This window comes from Scyliorhinus canicula, chromosome 20 (assembly GCF_902713615.1).
Source record: "Scyliorhinus canicula chromosome 20, sScyCan1.1, whole genome shotgun sequence".
Lineage (NCBI taxonomy): Eukaryota > Metazoa > Chordata > Chondrichthyes > Carcharhiniformes > Scyliorhinidae > Scyliorhinus > Scyliorhinus canicula.
In genome coordinates this window covers 97,023,923-97,040,792 of record NC_052165.1, presented here as the reverse complement: position 1 = coordinate 97,040,792, position 16,870 = coordinate 97,023,923, and positions in this window count along the sequence as shown.

Here is a 16,870-nt window from a genome sequence, read left to right as displayed (position 1 = left end):
AGTTCCAGCTCCCACACGGGACACTGACCTACTCGGCTACTGCTGGTCGCTGCGACCACAAACCGTTCTGGATTCATGAGGCGTTCCATTGCCTGCATGGCCATTTTCTCTGACTCACTTAAATTTGGAACAGGGGGTGTTGAGGTTATGTCTCACGAAACGGGTAAGGCTTACGCTATGTTCCGTTCACAAAACTCCCAAAAGTTTGTCGCAACAAAAATGCTTTCAGGTTTTCCTTACAATCCTGTTAGTACGCATGCACTAAACACACTTCCGAATTACGTTTATTCGTTTGAACACCTTGAATACTTGTGATTTCTTTCCTTTTTCTTTACTCAGATTTCTAATTCAAATTTCAGGGTCCTCGACGGAGTGGGGGTACCACTTGTAACCGTGTCCCGGCGGAGTCGCCACTAAATGTTGCACGTTTTACTTGAGTGTATTACGCGTTTATTGGAGTGTATTAACACGCCTCCGTTTAAAGGCTGTGTGCTTAACACTACTACAGCTCTGTGTGTGTATTTTCAGCTCGGAGTCGCCAGGTGCCGTATTTAGACACCTCACAAGTATTTCAAGGTCAGGTTCAAAGTAATAAAGCTATACACCGATTGGTAAGTTCAAACGATTAATATTTATTATACAAATATAATAAATACGCATGCATACGCTAAAGACTAATACTTATTTCTACTATTAAACGACTAAATACTTATCTAAGTAGGAACCAGCAAGGTCAGGGGACAAGGCCTTTGTTCCTTTCTGGGCTGCACCTTCTGTTCGCTAATAGTCGGATAATGTATAAGCAATGCCGGGTTCACGTATCGAGCGTCGTTTTGGCACTTACTGAACGATGGCTGGTGCTCAACGGCTGGTGATGGGAGACAGGATCTGGAGGCTGGAGTCGGAGTCAGGATACAACAGCAGATCTGGGCCGGAGTCAAAACAGCAGTCCAAGCCGGAGCACAAAACAGACAGGACCATGTGGGGGGTCTATCTTTATAGGGCCCCCAATGTCCGTGCCTTTTCGGGGCGGGCCTTTACCTGCCATGTATCGATTGGGTTATTTCCCAATCGATATCTTACAAATCCCCCAATCTGAGGGTCTCTTCTCGATGGGTGGGGCGGTCTCTAGGGTCTTTTGTGATGGATACTTCTGGTGCCGTTTCGTCTGGGCATCCACTCAAAGTATCCATTCAAACTCAAATGTTGCTATTGTGTGTGCCCAGATCTGGATTGCCTCATTACTATGCAAAGCGTTTTGCTATTTACACCTTTGGTTGAGATCTTCCACCTGGCCATAAACTAGTTTCGATACGTGCAGAATGCTAATTAGCCTTTGCAGACTGCTTGTCTTGGCTAAACTGTTTTCTCCCTACAGCCTTAGCAGTTCTCCATTTTGTTAGCCCAGTGTCCATCTTAGGTGGCTACACCCCCACCCCACCCCCCACCCCACCTTCCCCCCCACCCCACCCCCACCCCACCCCACCCCCCACCCCACCCCCCACCCCACCCCCCCACCCCACCCCCCCACCCCACCCCACCCCCCCACCCCCCACCCCACCCCCCTTCCCACTCCCCTCAGGCCCTGATCCCCAGGCAGTGCCGCCCTGGCATGCCAGGGCCAAGGTGCCATCTGGGCAGTGCCATGGTGCCCACCCTGCCCTATCCCAGACCACTCGGCGGGTCCTCCAACTGCCTCGGGCCCTCTGCAGATGCAGTTCCACCTGGTCCTGGTTTGTGTGACCAGGCCTTTAATGGAACCAACAGCTCTACGGACACGTGCTTGTAGGATTAGAATAGCGGTTTTAATATACTCACAACAGAGCCAGCCTGTTAGCCGTTGAACTTTCGGTGAACTGGCCGGCTGACCCTGTGGCACTGATCTTTATACAGCAGCTCCAGCGACATAGGGGAGAAGTGGGGGGCTCGATGGAGGCTCCGTTAAGGGGGAACCATAGGTTCGTCCCGGGGAACATGGATGGGGGATTTCAGGGTTGGTATAGAGCGGACATTAGACAGCTGAGGGACCTGTTGATCGACGGAAGGTTTGCGAGCCTGGGGGAGTTGGAGGAGAAATTTGGGCTCCCCCAGGGGAACATGTTCAGGTATCTGCAGGTAAAGGCATTTGCTAGACGGCAGGTGGAGGGATTCCCTTCGCTTCCCGCGAGGGGGGTGAGTGACAGGGTGCTCTCGGGGGTCTGGGTCGGGGAGGGGAAGATATCCGATATCTACAAGCTTATGCAGGAGGTGGAAGAGGCGTCAGTAGAGGAGCTGAAAGCTAAGTGGGAGGGGGAACTGGGGGAACAGATTGAAGACGGGACATGGGCTGATGCCCTGGAGAGGGTAAATTCTTCCTCCTCGTGTGCGCGGCTTAGCCTCATCCAATTCAAGGTGCTGCACCGGGCCCACATGACTGGGACGAGGATGAGTAGGTTCTTTGGGGGTGAAGACAGGTGTGTCAGGTGCTCGGGGAGTCCAGCGAACCATGCCCATATGTTCTGGGCATGCCCGGCACTGGAGGAGTTCTGGAAGGGGGTGGCGAGGACAGTGTCAAGGGTGGTGGGATTCAGGGTCAAGCCAGGATGGGGACTCGTGATTTTTGGGGTTGGGGTGGAGCCGGGAGTGCAGGAGGCGAAAGAGGCCGGTATGCTGGCCTTTGCGTCCCTAGTAGCCCGGCGAAAGATCTTGCTACAGTGGAAGGATGCGAGGCCCCCAAGCGTGGAGACCTGGATCAATGACATGGCGGGTTTCATTAAGCTAGAGAAGGTCAAATTCGCCCTGAGAGGGTCGGTACAAGGGTTCTTTAGGCGGTGGCAACCTTTCCTCGACTTTCTGGCTCAACGATAGGGTACTGGGTCAGTAGCAGCAGCAGCCCGGGGGGGGGGGGGGGACGTTGATTATGTTGGCTTATTTTATTTAAATTTGATTTATTTAATTTAAATTTATGGTTAAGTTCTCTTGTTGGGGGGGTGGGGGGAGTGTGATACATGTGATGTTACGGTTTGGAGGGAACTGTGGGTGTAATGGGGCTGTTAGTTGCATATTACTGCTTGTTGCTATACTTGTTATATTTTTATATTTTCTGTAAAAAATTCCAATAAAAATTATTTAAAAAAAAATAAAGGACGAACCCCGGTCGCTGTGCACGTAGCTGGGGAAACCGAACAGGGTGAAGACACTATGCAGGGCCCTAATGACTGTGTGGGAGGTCATATCGGGGCACGGGATGGCAAAAGGGAATCGGGAGAACTCGTCGATGATGTTAAGGAAATAAATGTTTTTGTTAGTGGAGGGGAGTGGCCCTTTGAAATCGATCGCAAGGCGTTCAAAGGGCCTAGAAGCCTTTACCAGGTGGGCCCTGTCTGGTCTATAGAAGTGCGGTTTGCACTCCGCACAGATCGGGCAGTCCCTGGTGACCGCTTTTACCTCCTCGTTGGAGAAAGGCAGGTTTCGGGCTCTGATGTAGTGGGCGAGCCGGGTGACCCCTGGATGGCAGAGGTCCATGTGGATGGCTTTCAGACGGCTGATCTGCGCGCTGGCGCATGTCCCGCGGGATAGGGCATCCGAGGGCTCGTTGAGCTTCCCCGGTCGATATTTAATATCGTAACTATAGGTGGAGAGTTCGATCCTCCACCGAAGGATTTTATAGTTTTTAATTTTGCCCCTTTGCGAGTTGTCAAACATAAAGGCAACCGATCGTTGGTCAGTGATGAGGGTGAACCTCCTACCTGCGAGGTAGTGCCTCCAGTGACGAACAGCCTCCACGATGGTTTGTGCTTCCTTATCGACTGAGGAGTGTCGGAGTTCTGAAGCGGAGAGGGTTCGGGAGAAGAAGCCGACTGGCCTCCCTGCCTGATTCAGAGTGGCTGCTAGAGCTACCTCTGAGGCATCGCTCTCAACCTGAAAGGGAGTGGATTCATCCACCGCCCGCATGGCTGCTTTGGCGATATCCTCCTTGATGCAGCTGAAGGCCTGGCGCGCCTCAGCTGACAGGGGAAATAGTGTGGCCTTAAAGAGTGGGCGGGCTTTGTCCGCATATTGAGGGACCCACTGGGCGTAGTATGAGAAGGACCCCAAGCACCGTTTGAGGGCCTTGGGGCAATGGGGAGGGGGAGTTCTAAGAGGGGGTGCATGCGGTCCGGGTCTGGGCCCAGGACTCCGTTCTCCACGACGTAGCCGAGGATGGCCAGTCTGATTGTGCGGAAAACGCATTTCTCCTTGTTATAAGTGAGATTTAATTTCTGTGCCGTTTGGAGAAATCGGTGGAGGTTGGCGTCGTGGTCCTGCTGGTCATAGCCGCAGATGGTGACATTGTCCAAGTACGGAAACGTGGCCCGCAGCCCGTACTGGTCCACCATTCGGCCCATTGCTCGTTGGAACACCAAGACCCCGTTAGTGACGCCGAAGGGAACCCGGAGGAAATGGAGGAGGCGGCCATCGGCCTCGAATGCCGTGTAGTGGCGGTCCTCCGGGCGGATTGGGAGCTGGTGGTATGCAGACTTCAGATCCACCGTGGGAAAGAGCCGATATTGGGCGATCTGATTCACCATGTCTGCAATCCTGGGGAGGGAATACGCGTCTAGGAGCGTAAAGCGATTTATGGTCTGGCTATAGTCGACGACCATGCGGAATGTTTCCCCCGGTCTTGACGACCACCACCTGAGCTCTCCAGGGACTGTTACTGGCCTGTATGATCCCCTCACTGAGCAGCCGTCGGACCTCCGATCGGATAAAGACCCTATCCTGTAGGCTGTGTCGCCTGCTGCGAGTAGCTACTGGTTTGCAATCTGGAGTGAGATTGGCGAAGAGAGGAGGGGGGGAGATGCGCAGCGTGGTTAGGCTGCAGATAGTGAGTGGGGGCAGGGGCCCGCCGAAGCTGAGGGTGAGGCTCTTGAGGTTGCCCTGGAAATCCAGGCCTAATAAGAGTGGCACGCAGAGGTCGGGCAGGACATAAAGTTTAAATTTAGAATAACTAGCGCCTCGAATTGTGAGCGTAGCGATGGTGCGTCCTTGGATTTGGACTGAGTGGGAGCCCGAAGCGAGGGCGATAGTTTGGCTCACAGGATAAATAGGAAGCGAACAGCGTCTTACCAGCTCTGGGTGTATAAAGCTCTCGGTGCTCCCGGGGTCAAAGAGGCATGGCGTGCTGTACCCGTTGATCTGGACCTCCGCCATCGAACTTCGTAGGTGTTTGGGGCGGGATTGATCCAGGGTGACTGCGCTGAGTTGCGGGCCGCGTGATGGGTGCCCGGGGAAGTCGTATTCTTCAGGTGAGCTTTCTGAGCCTGGAGATGCCGATGGGGCCCGTGGATCGCACGTGGTGAGCGGCGAGGAAGATGGCGTCCAAGATGGCGGCCCCCATGAGTCGCACGTGGCCGGCCGCATGGTGGGGGTTTGCCAAGACGGCGGCCCCCATGGATCGCACGTGGCGGGAGGGGGCGGAGTCGGGGCGTAGGCCGCAGCGTTTCGGGCCCCGTGGGCCGCTGGTGTTGGGAGCGATTTGTTCTCTCTGCAGGGGAGTTAAAAACTGGGGCCCTTTTCGCGAGGCACACTCTGGCATAGTGGCCTTTCTTCCCGCAGCTGCTGCAGGTCGCAGATCGGGCTGGGCAGTGCTGCCGCGGGTGCTGGCTTTGGCCACAGAAATGGCAGACTGGGGCAGCAGAGTAGCTGGCTGGGGCAGCAGAGTAACTGGCTGGGGCAGCAGAGTAACTGGCTGGAGCAGCAGAGTAACTGGCTGGGGCCGCAGAGTAACTAGCTGGGGCAGCAGAGTAACTGGGGCAGCAGAGTAACTGGCTGGGGCAGCAGAGTAACTGGCTGGGGCAGCAGAGTAACTGGCTGGGGCAGCAGAGTAACTGGCTGGGGCAGCAGAGTAACTGGCTGGGGCAGCAGAGTAACTGGCTGGGGCAGCAGAGTAACTGGCTGGAGCAGCAGAGTAACTGGCTGGGGCAGCAGAGTAACTGGCTGGGGCAGCAGAGTAACTGGCTGGGGCAGACGAGTAGCTGGCTGGGGCAGCAGAGTAACTGGCTGGGGCAGCAGAGTAACTGGCTGGGGCAGCAGAGTAGCTGGCTGGGGCAGCAGAGTAACTGGCTGGGGCAGCGGAGTAACTGGCTGGGGCAGCAGAGTAACTGGCTGGGGCAGCAGAGTAACTGGCTGGGGCAGCAGAGTAACTGGCTGGGGCAGCAGAGTAACTGGCTGGGGCAGCAGAGTAACTGGCTGGGGCAGCAGAGTAACTGGCTGGGGCAGCAGAGTAACTGGCTGGGGCAGCAGAGTAACTGGCTGGGGCAGCAGAGTAACTGGCTGGGGCAGCAGAGTAACTGGCTGGGGCAGCAGAGTAACTGGCTGGAGCAGCTGAGTAGCTGGCTGGGGCAGCAGAGTAACTGGCTGGGGCAGACGAGTAGCTGGCTGGGGCAGCAGAGTAACTGGCTGGGGCAGGAGAGTAACTGGCTGGGGCAGCAGAGTGACTGGCTGGGGCAGACGAGTAGCTGGCTGGGGCAGCAGAGTGACTGGCTGGGGCAGCAGAGTAACTGGCTGGGGCAGGAGAGTAACTGGCTGGGGCAGCAGAGTAACTGGCTGGGGCAGCAGAGTAACTGGCTGGGGCAGCAGAGTAACTGGCTGGGGCAGCAGAGTAACTGGCTGGGGCAGCAGAGTGACTGGCTGGGGCAGCAGAGTGACTGGCTGGGGCAGCAGAGTAACTGGCTGGGGCAGCAGAGTAACTGGCTGGGGCAGCAGAGTAACTGGCTGGGGCAGCAGAGTAACTGGCTGGGGCAGCAGAGTAACTGGCTGGGGCAGCTGAGTAACTGGCTGGGGCAGCAGAGTAACTGGCTGGGGCAGCAGAGTAGCTGGCTGGGGCAGCAGAGTAACTGGCTGGGGCAGCAGAGTAACTGGCTGGGGCAGCAGAGTAACTGGCTGGGGCAGCAGAGTAACTGGCTGGGGCAGCTGAGTAACTGGCTGGGGCAGCAGAGTAACTGGCTGGGGCAGCTGAGTAGCTGGCTGGGGCAGCAGAGTAACTGGCTGGGGCAGCAGAGTAGCTGGCTGGGGCAGACGAGTAGCTGGCTGGGGCAGCAGAGTAACTGGCTGGGGCAGGAGAGTAACTGGCTGGGGCAGCAGAGTAACTGGCTGGGGCAGCAGAGTAACTGGCTGGGGCAGCAGAGTAACTGGCTGGGGCAGCAGAGTAACTGGCTGGGGCAGCAGAGTGACTGGCTGGGGCAGCAGAGTGACTGGCTGGGGCAGCAGAGTGACTGGCTGGGGCAGCAGAGTAACTGGCTGGGGCAGCAGAGTAACTGGCTGGGGCAGCAGAGTAACTGGCTGGGGCAGCAGAGTAACTGGCTGGGGCAGCAGAGTAACTGGCTGGGGCAGCAGAGTAACTGGCTGGAGCAGCAGAGTAACTGGCTGGGGCAGCAGAGTAGCTGGCTGGGGCAGCAGAGTAACTGGCTGGGGCAGCAGAGTAACTGGCTGGGGCAGCAGAGTAACTGGCTGGGGCAGCAGAGTAACTGGCTGGGGCAGCTGAGTAACTGGCTGGGGCAGCAGAGTAACTGGCTGGGGCAGCAGAGTAACTGGCTGGGGCAGCAGAGTAACTGGCTGGGGCAGCAGAGTAACTGGCTGGGGCAGCAGAGTAACTGGCTGGGGCAGCAGAGTAACTGGCTGGGGCAGCAGAGTAACTGGCTGGGGCAGCAGAGTAACTGGCTGGGGCAGCAGAGTAACTGGCTGGGGCAGCAGAGTAACTGGCTGGGGCAGCAGAGTAACTGGCTGGGGCAGCAGAGTAACTGGCTGGGGCAGCTGAGTAGCTGGCTGGGGCAGCAGAGTAACTGGCTTTGGCAGCGCGGTAGCTGGGGGGGCCGTGCGGCACAGGCTTGGGGGGGCTGTTGGTCGGGGGCCCACGATGAGGTCGCGGGGTCCGCAGGAAACGAGGTGAGGCTGCGGAAGGAAACTTCCATAGTGGTAGCAGCCTCCACAGTAGTGTCTAAGTCCTGTCTAAGTCTAGCCGTCTTTGGCGCACATATTTAGACCTAAGGCCCGCTACGAAAACGTCCCTCACAGCAAGCTCCCTATGTTCAGCCGCGGTAACGGCTTGATAATTACTGTCATTGGAAAGATTGTTCAGTTCCCTTACAAACTCGGCTAGCGTTTCTGTAGGCCGCTGACGGCGGGTCGTAAACACGTGGCTTGCATAAACCTCGTTAATGGGCCTAACGTACATTTTGTCCAATATTGCCAGCGCTGCGGTGTAAGAACCGGCCGGATTTAGCTGTGTGGAGATTCCGTGGCTTACCCTCGCGTGCAGTAGGCTGAGTTTTTGTTCCTCCGTTGTTCCGGCGGTGCTGGCTTCTGCCAGGTAGGCTTTAAAACATCTCAGCCAGTGGGAGAAAATTTCCTTAGCCTCTGCATCCTGTGGGTCGAGTTCTAGGCGTCCGGGATTGAGGGATGCTTCCATGATTTCTTCGACTGTTTCCTGAGTATATTAAATTGTTGGAACCAACAATTCTACGGACACGTGCTTGTAGGATTAGAATAGCGGTTTTAATATACTTACAACAGAGCCAGCCTGTTAGCCGTTGAACTTTCGGTGAACTGGCTGCCACCACAGCCTTACCGTCACTCGGGGGGGGGGGGGGGGGGGGGCTCTCGCTAGTGAGCCAGTTTGGCCCCAGGACGACGTTAGAAGGGAGCCACCATCTGGTTAATGAGATGGAGATTGACCTTGATTGGTGATATGTGGATTCTCACCGTGCCTGGGCAGGTTCTGGATCCCGCCAACGGGAGCAAGCCCACCTGTCCCCTGGCGAGGTTCACGACTGAGGCCGCTCCCCAGATCTAACCGGCTCGCACAGGATCTGACCGAGGCCGATAAATCACACCCAAAATCTCTGGAAACACAGAGACTAACACAACACACACTCACACATACACACTCACATATTGACACACACACATTTACAGTCACACACCCATACACACTCACATACATGCTCACACTCACACAAACTCACTCACACTCACGCACATTCACTGACTCACACACAGACACACTAACTGACTCACACTCACACACTCACGCACATACACACACACTCACACTCACACAATCTCACTCACACTCACGCACATTCACTGACTCACACACAGACACACTAACTGACTCACACTCACACACTCACACTCACACACATACACACTCACACTCACACAATCTCACTCACACTCACGCACATTCACTGACTCACACATAGACACACTAACTGACTCACACTCACACACACACACACGCACATACACACTCACACTCACGCATACACACTGATACACACACTCCCACTCACGCACACAATCGCTCACACACTCACTCACGCACACACACTGACATACACACTCACTCACACTCACGCACACACTCACCAACACACTCACGCACACACACTGACACACTAACTCACTCACACATACTGACACCCACACACTGACACCCACTCACTCACACACTTGCACACAAACATTGACTCACACTCACGCACACACACACTGACACACTAACTCACTCACACATACTGACACCCACACACTGGCACCCACTCACTCACACACTTGCACACAAACATTGACTCACACTCACGCACACACACACTGACACGCTAACTCACTCACACATACTGACACCCACACACTGACACCCACTCACTCACACACTTGCACACAAACATTGACTCACACTCACGCACACACACACTGACACGCTAACTCACTCACACATACTGACACCCACTCACTCACACACTTGCACACAAACATTGACTCACACTCACGCACACACACACACTGACACACAGACACACTAACTCACTCACACACATTCACTGATATACACTGACACACAGACACACTAACTCACTCACACACATTCACTGATATACACTGACACACAGACACATTAACTCACTCACACACATTCACTGATATACACTGACACACAGACACACTAAATCACTCACACACATTCACTGATATACACTGACACACAGACACACTAACTCACTCACACACATTCACTGATATACACTGACACACAGACACACTAACTCACTCACACACATTCACTGATATACACTGACACACAGACACACTAACTCACTCACACACACACACACACACACACTGACACACAGGCACTCACTCGCATTCATGCACACATACTGACACCCACACACTCACAAACACACTTACACTAACGCACACACACTGACACACACACTCATACTGATAAATGCATTCTCACACTTACACTCACACACACACACTCGCACAAAGCGGACATTTTGATGGTTGCTGCTCTGTTCACAACTTCCATATTGCTCTTGGTGTTTCCTTGCACATTTTGAGATGTGTAGCGATGCAATGATTATTTCTTTCTTTCTTAATGCTTACTATTCTGGAACATACTACCTGGTACCATGTGGTGATCTTTGTGGAGGATTTCCAGGAGGGAAGGCGGAGTGATCACAGAGAAGCTCTGTTTAAGATCTAAATTGTATTTGCACGACAAAATTAGAATTTGACACTTATTCCAAATAGTAAACATATATAAGCTTTAAACTACACTCACTCTCACTATCTCTATCTACTAACTATGACTATAATATCTTAACTAGCTCCGCAAAACACTTGTCTCCTTCAGCTCCAATCCACTCCCCCCCCCCCCCCCCCCCCGCCGCAGAAATGCAAGATCCAGTGTAACATATAGTACTGCCCCTTAGCTCCCTCTAGTGGCTAGGCTGAACATAACATTAACTTTTCAAATGCTGTACATTTCCATAATGTGACACACTCGAAGGGGGAAAAATTCCCCAAGACGATGGCTGGGGGGTGGGGGGGGGGGGGGGGGGGGTAGGGAGAACCGGGGAGGGGTTGGGGACGAGTGGGATCGATATGGACACCTCAAGCAGAGAGACAGCACAGAGGGCAATGGGGTAGAATGGCCTTTTACACTGCGAAGGTTGTGAGATTCTATCTCTGCCACCTGATTTTGCAAAGTTGCAACAAGGCAAACACCAGGACATCTCAGTAAATACTTTATTTAAAATTATAAATAATCACCGTAGCTTTTTGCACAAAAACAGGTAGAAGATACAACAACATTCAAACTTGTATACATCTCATTAAAACCCCAAATCAGGTCAGATACAGAGTCAAGCTCCACTTCAATAAACATATCTCATATTGTGACACCCAGTCCCAGAGGGGGAAAGGACAGTGTATCTAACACACTGTGACACCCGGTCCCAGAGGGGGAAAGGACAGTGTATCTAACACACTGTGACACTGTCCCAGAGGGGGAAAGGACAGTGTATCTAACACACTGTGACACCCGGTCCCAGAGGGGGAAAGGACAGTGTATCTAACACACTGTGACACCCGGTCCCAGAGGGGGAATGGACAGTGTATCTAACACACTGTGACACTGCCCCAGAGGGGGAAAGGACAGTGTATCTAACACTGTGACACTGTCCCAGAGGGGGAAAGGACAGTGTATCTAACACACTGTGACACTGTCCCAGAGGGGGAAAGGACAGTGTATCTAACACACTGTGACACTGTCCCAGAGGGGGAAAGGACAGTGTATCTAACACACTGTGACACTGCCCCAGAGGGGGAAAGGACAGTGTATCTAACACACTGTGACACCCGGTCCCAGAGGGGGAAAGGACAGTGTATCTAACACACTGTGACACTGTCCCAGAGGGGGAAAGGACAGTGTATCTAACACACTGTGACACTGCCCCAGAGGGGGAAAGGACAGTGTATCTAACACTGTGACACTGTCCCAGAGGGGGAAAGGACAGTGTATCTAACACACTGTGACACTGTCCCAGAGGGGGAAAGGACAGTGTATCTAACACACTGTGACACTGCCCCAGAGGGGGAAAGGACAGTGTATCTAACACTGTGACACTGTCCCAGAGGGGGAAAGGACAGTGTATCTAACACACTGTGACACTGTCCCAGAGGGGGAAAGGACAGTGTATCTAACACACTGTGACACTGTCCCAGAGGGGGAAAGGACAGTGTATCTAACACACTGTGACACCCAGTCCCAGAGGGGGAAAGGACAGTGTATCTAACACACTGTGACACTGTCCCAGAGGGGGAAAGGACAGTGTATCTAACACACTGTGACACCCAGTCCCAGAGAGGGAAAGGACAGTGTATCTAACACACTGTGACACCCAGTCCCAGAGGGGGAAAGGACAGTGTATCTAACACACTGTGACACCCAGTCCCAGAGGGGGGAAGGACAGTGTATCTAACACACTGTGACACTGTCCCAGAGGGGGCAAGGACAGTGTATCTAACACACTGTGACACCCGGTCCCAGAGGGGGAAAGGACAGTGTATCTAACACACTGTGACACCCGGTCCCAGAAGGGAAAGGACAGTGTATCTAACACACTGTGACACTGTCCCAGAGGGGGAAAGGACAGTGTATCTAACACACTGTGACACCCGGTCCCAGAGGGGGAAAGGACAGTGTATCTAACACACTGTGACACTGTCCCAGAGGGGGAAAGGACAGTGTATCTAACACACTGTGACACCCTGTCCCAGAGGGGGAAAGGACAGTGTATCTAACACACTGTGACACTGTCCCAGAGGGAGAAAGGACAGTGTATCTAACACACTGTGACACCCAGTCCCAGAGGGGGAAAGGACAGTGTATCTAACACACTGTGACACCCAGTCCCAGAGGGGGAAAGGACAGTGTATCTAACACACTGTGACACTGTCCCAGAGGGGGAAAGGACAGTGTATCTAACACACTGTGACACTGTCCCAGAGGGAGAAAGGACAGTGTATCTAACACACTGTGACACTGTCCCAGAGGGGGAAAGGACAGTGTATCTAACACACTGTGACACTGTCCCAGTGGGGGAAAGGACAGTGTATCTAACACACTGTGACACCCGGTCCCAGAGGGGAAAGGACAGTGTATCTAACACACTGTGACACCCAGTCCCAGAAGGGAAAGGACAGTGTATCTAATACACTGTGACACTGTCCCAGAGGGGGAAAGGACAGTGTATCTAACAGTGACACCCAGTCCCAGAGGGGGAAAGGACAGTGTATCTAACACACTGTGACACCCGGTCCCAGAGGGGGAAAGGACAGTGTATCTAACACACTGTGACACCCTGTCCCAGAGGGGGAAAGGACAGTGTATCTAACACTGTGACACCCAGTCCCAGAGGGGGAAAGGACAGTGTATCTAACACACTGTGACACTGTCCCAGAGGGGGAAAGGACAGTGTATCTAACACAGTGACACCCAATCCCAAAAACAATCTAATCTTTGTGCTTCCGTGTAGAGGTTTGAAGCACATTCTATGGACAGGCTAATTCCACTTATTATTTACACTCGCAGTGTTGTCTATCTTAATCCAGGCCGGAATGTGCATCGTCCAATTTCGGAGTCTCCCTCTCTCCTGTCTGTGCCATTGAACTGTCGCACCAGTGTATCGAAATAGATTCCCGCCTCTGGAATTCCTGCGATGAGCTCGAAGAGGTCCTTTGGTCAGCCGACTGTCCTCCTGTTGGGAGAGTGGCAGCATTAGGAAAAACACTCAACAGCCCCTGTTGGACCCTGGACCATGCGGAACGTCCACCAGGCTTCTCGTTGGAACGGAGAATCCACGACAAATTTGAACACGTGCCGCTGGCCGAGGTGTCAGGGACAGCTGATGGCAAACTCAGTCGGAGCGGGTCGCCCCTAAGTGTCTGGAAGTCAGAGAATCAAACTGTTGTGCAGCAACAGAAAAGAAAGCGGAAAACATCTCTCTCTGCCATTTGGGCAAACATTGTTGTAATTAATTATAAATGTTGCTCTGTACTGTATCCTCTGTGTCACACCCTGTAAATTATTCCCTAAACTGAAAGAATGGTTCCCGAATGATGGCTACATGATCAGTGTGCTACTTACTTGCTGGATTTGGCTCACAGCGATAAAACCAATAGGATGTTGTTTTGGGAAAGGTGCATTCCCGAAGTTTAAGAAAGCTGGTATATTTGGATTGGGTGGTTGTGGTGGTGTTGAGGGCCGAGGGGTGTAATTTGTTTATGCCACCTGAGTAACCATTATTGTAATTAATTAAAAATGTTGCTTTGTACTGTATCCTCTGGTGTCATACCCCATAAATCTTTCTCCAAACTAAAAGAAGAGTTACCAAAAGAAAGCTATCGGGCCTCTGTGGCAATTATTTGCTGGATTTCGCTCATAGTGTTGAAACCGATGGGGTGTTGTTTAGGAGCCGGTGCGTTCTCTGAGTTTAAGAAAGCGTCTAGATTTAGATTGGGGGGAGGGTAGTTTTGTTATACTTTCTGGGCAACCATAATCACAATTACTCATAAATGTTGTTCTGGACTGTTTGCACTCTCTATTTCTTTCTTCCATCATGGTATGGGAGTGTCTCTGGCTGGGCCAGCATTTATTACCCATCTCTAATTGCCCTAGAGCTGTGTGACTTGCAAGGCCAGTTCAGGGGACAATTCTTTCAGAGTCACCCACATTGTTGTGTGGGCCTGGAGTTATATGCAGGCCAGAACAGGTGATGTTAGCAGATTTCCTTCCTTAAAGGGACATTAGTGAACCAGATGGGTTTTTAAGGACAATCGACAATTCGACTTCTTTTATTCCTGATTTTTTCAATTGAATTCAAATTTCACCCTCTGACGTGTGGGATGAATGTACGTATCAGATAAATATTGTGTGATATGCATTTGCTGCAGTAATGTTTAAAAGCCCGGTTTAGAGTGTGTGCGACCGCTGCTGTCATGTTTTTCAAAACCTTGGTTAAAAGGCAGGCAGACACAAAGGGATATTGAATTTTGTTTGCCAAAGAATAATTGTGACAATTTACTGATGGCACAAGGATGAGCGGAGGAGTGGAGGGAAGGGGGGGGGGGGGGCGGGGGGGGGGGGGGGGGTACAGAGAGAGAGCTCAGACTTCAGAGAAACTTGAGGCAGGGCTGTTCTGTCAGCAGTGAATGGTAAATTGCTGCAAACGGCTGGCGATAGCACATGGGGGCAGCGGGGACAATAAACGATGCACGGTGCACTTGAGGTGAATGACCGACCAAGGCAAAAGGGAGAGAGAGAGCATGCGGAGAGAGAATATCGCGTGAAAAACAATCCCGCTCCCTCAACCAAATGTGGAGTGGAAGGTCACACACCATCAGTCTGAGGTCAGGTTCCGCAGTTCTGGCTCGTCTTCAGCCCCAATCTCTTGTACGGGTTCTGGAAGTAAAAGAGCACAAGGTTAGCACATGGAAAATCTTCCCTGCCCCGTGGGTACAGACGGAGAAACTCCCTCTTTGACAGGGGTCCCTGACGGAGAGATTCCCTCTTTAACAGGGGTCCCTGATGGAGAGACTCCCTCTTTAACAGGGGTCCCTGACGGAGAGACTCCCTCTTTAACAGGGGTCCCTGATGGAGAGACTCCCTCTTTAACAGGGGTCCCTGACGGAGAGACTCCCTCTTTAACAGGGGTCCCTGACGGAGAGACTCCCTCTTTAACAGGGGTCCCTGATGGAGAGACTCCCTCTTTAACAGGGGTCCCTGACGGAGAGACTCCCTCTTTAACAGGGGTCCCTGACGGAGAGACTCCCTCTTTAACAGAGGTCCCTGACGGAGAGACTCCCTCTTTAACAGGGGTCCCTGACGGAGAGACTCCCTCTTTAACAGGGGTCCCTGACGGAGAGGCTCCCTCTTTAACAGAGGTCCCTGACGGAGAGACTCCCTCTTTAACAGGGGTCCCTGACGGAGAGACTCCCTCTTTAACAGGGGTCCCTGACGGAGAGACTCCCTCTTTAACAGGGGTCCCTGACGGAGAGATTCCCTCTTTAACAGGGGTCCCTGACGGAGAGACTGCCTCTCTAACAGGGGTCCCTGACGGAGAGACTCCCTCTTTAACAGGGGTCCCTGACGGAGAGACTCCCTCTTTAACAGGGGTCACTGACGGAGAGACCCTCTTTAACTGGGGTCCCTGACGGAGAGATTCCCTCTTTAACAGGGGTCCCTGACGGAGAGACTCCCTCTTTAACAGGGGTCCCTGACGGAGAGACTCCCTCTTTAACAGGGGTCCCTGACGGAGAGACTCCCTCTTTAACAGGGGTCCCTGACGGAGAGACTCCCTCTTTAACAGGGGTCCCTGACGGAGAGACTCCCTCTTTAACAGGGGTCCCTGACGGAGAGACTCCCTATTTAACAGGGGTCCCTGACGGAGAGACTCCCTCTTTAACAGGGGTCCCTGACAGAGAGACTCCCTCTTTAACAGGGGTCCCTGACGGAGAGACTCCCTCTTTAACAGGGGTCCCTGACAGAGAGACTCCCTCTTTAACAGGGGTCCCTGACAGAGAGACTCCCTCTTTAACAGGGGTCCCTGATGGAGAGACTCCCTCTTTAACAGGGGTCCTTGATGGAGAGACTCCCTCTTTAACAGGGGTCCCTGACGGAGAGACTCCCTCTTTAACAGGGGTCACTGACGGAGAGACTCCCTCTTTAACAGGGGTCCCTGACGGACAGACTCCCTCTTTAACAGGGTCCCTGACGGAGAGACTCCCTCTTTAAACAGGGTCCCTGACGGAGAGACTCCCTCTCTAACAGGGGTCCCTGACGGAGAGACTCCCTCTTTAACAGGGGTCCCTGACGGAGAGACTCCCTCTCTAACAGGGGTCCCTGACGGAGAGATTCCCTCTTTAACAGGGGTCCCTGACGGAGAGACTCCCTCTTTAACAGGGGTCCCTGACGGAGAGACTCCCTCTCTAACAGGGGTCCCTGACAGAGAGACTCCCTCTTTAACAGGGGTCCCTGACGGAGAGACTCCCTCTT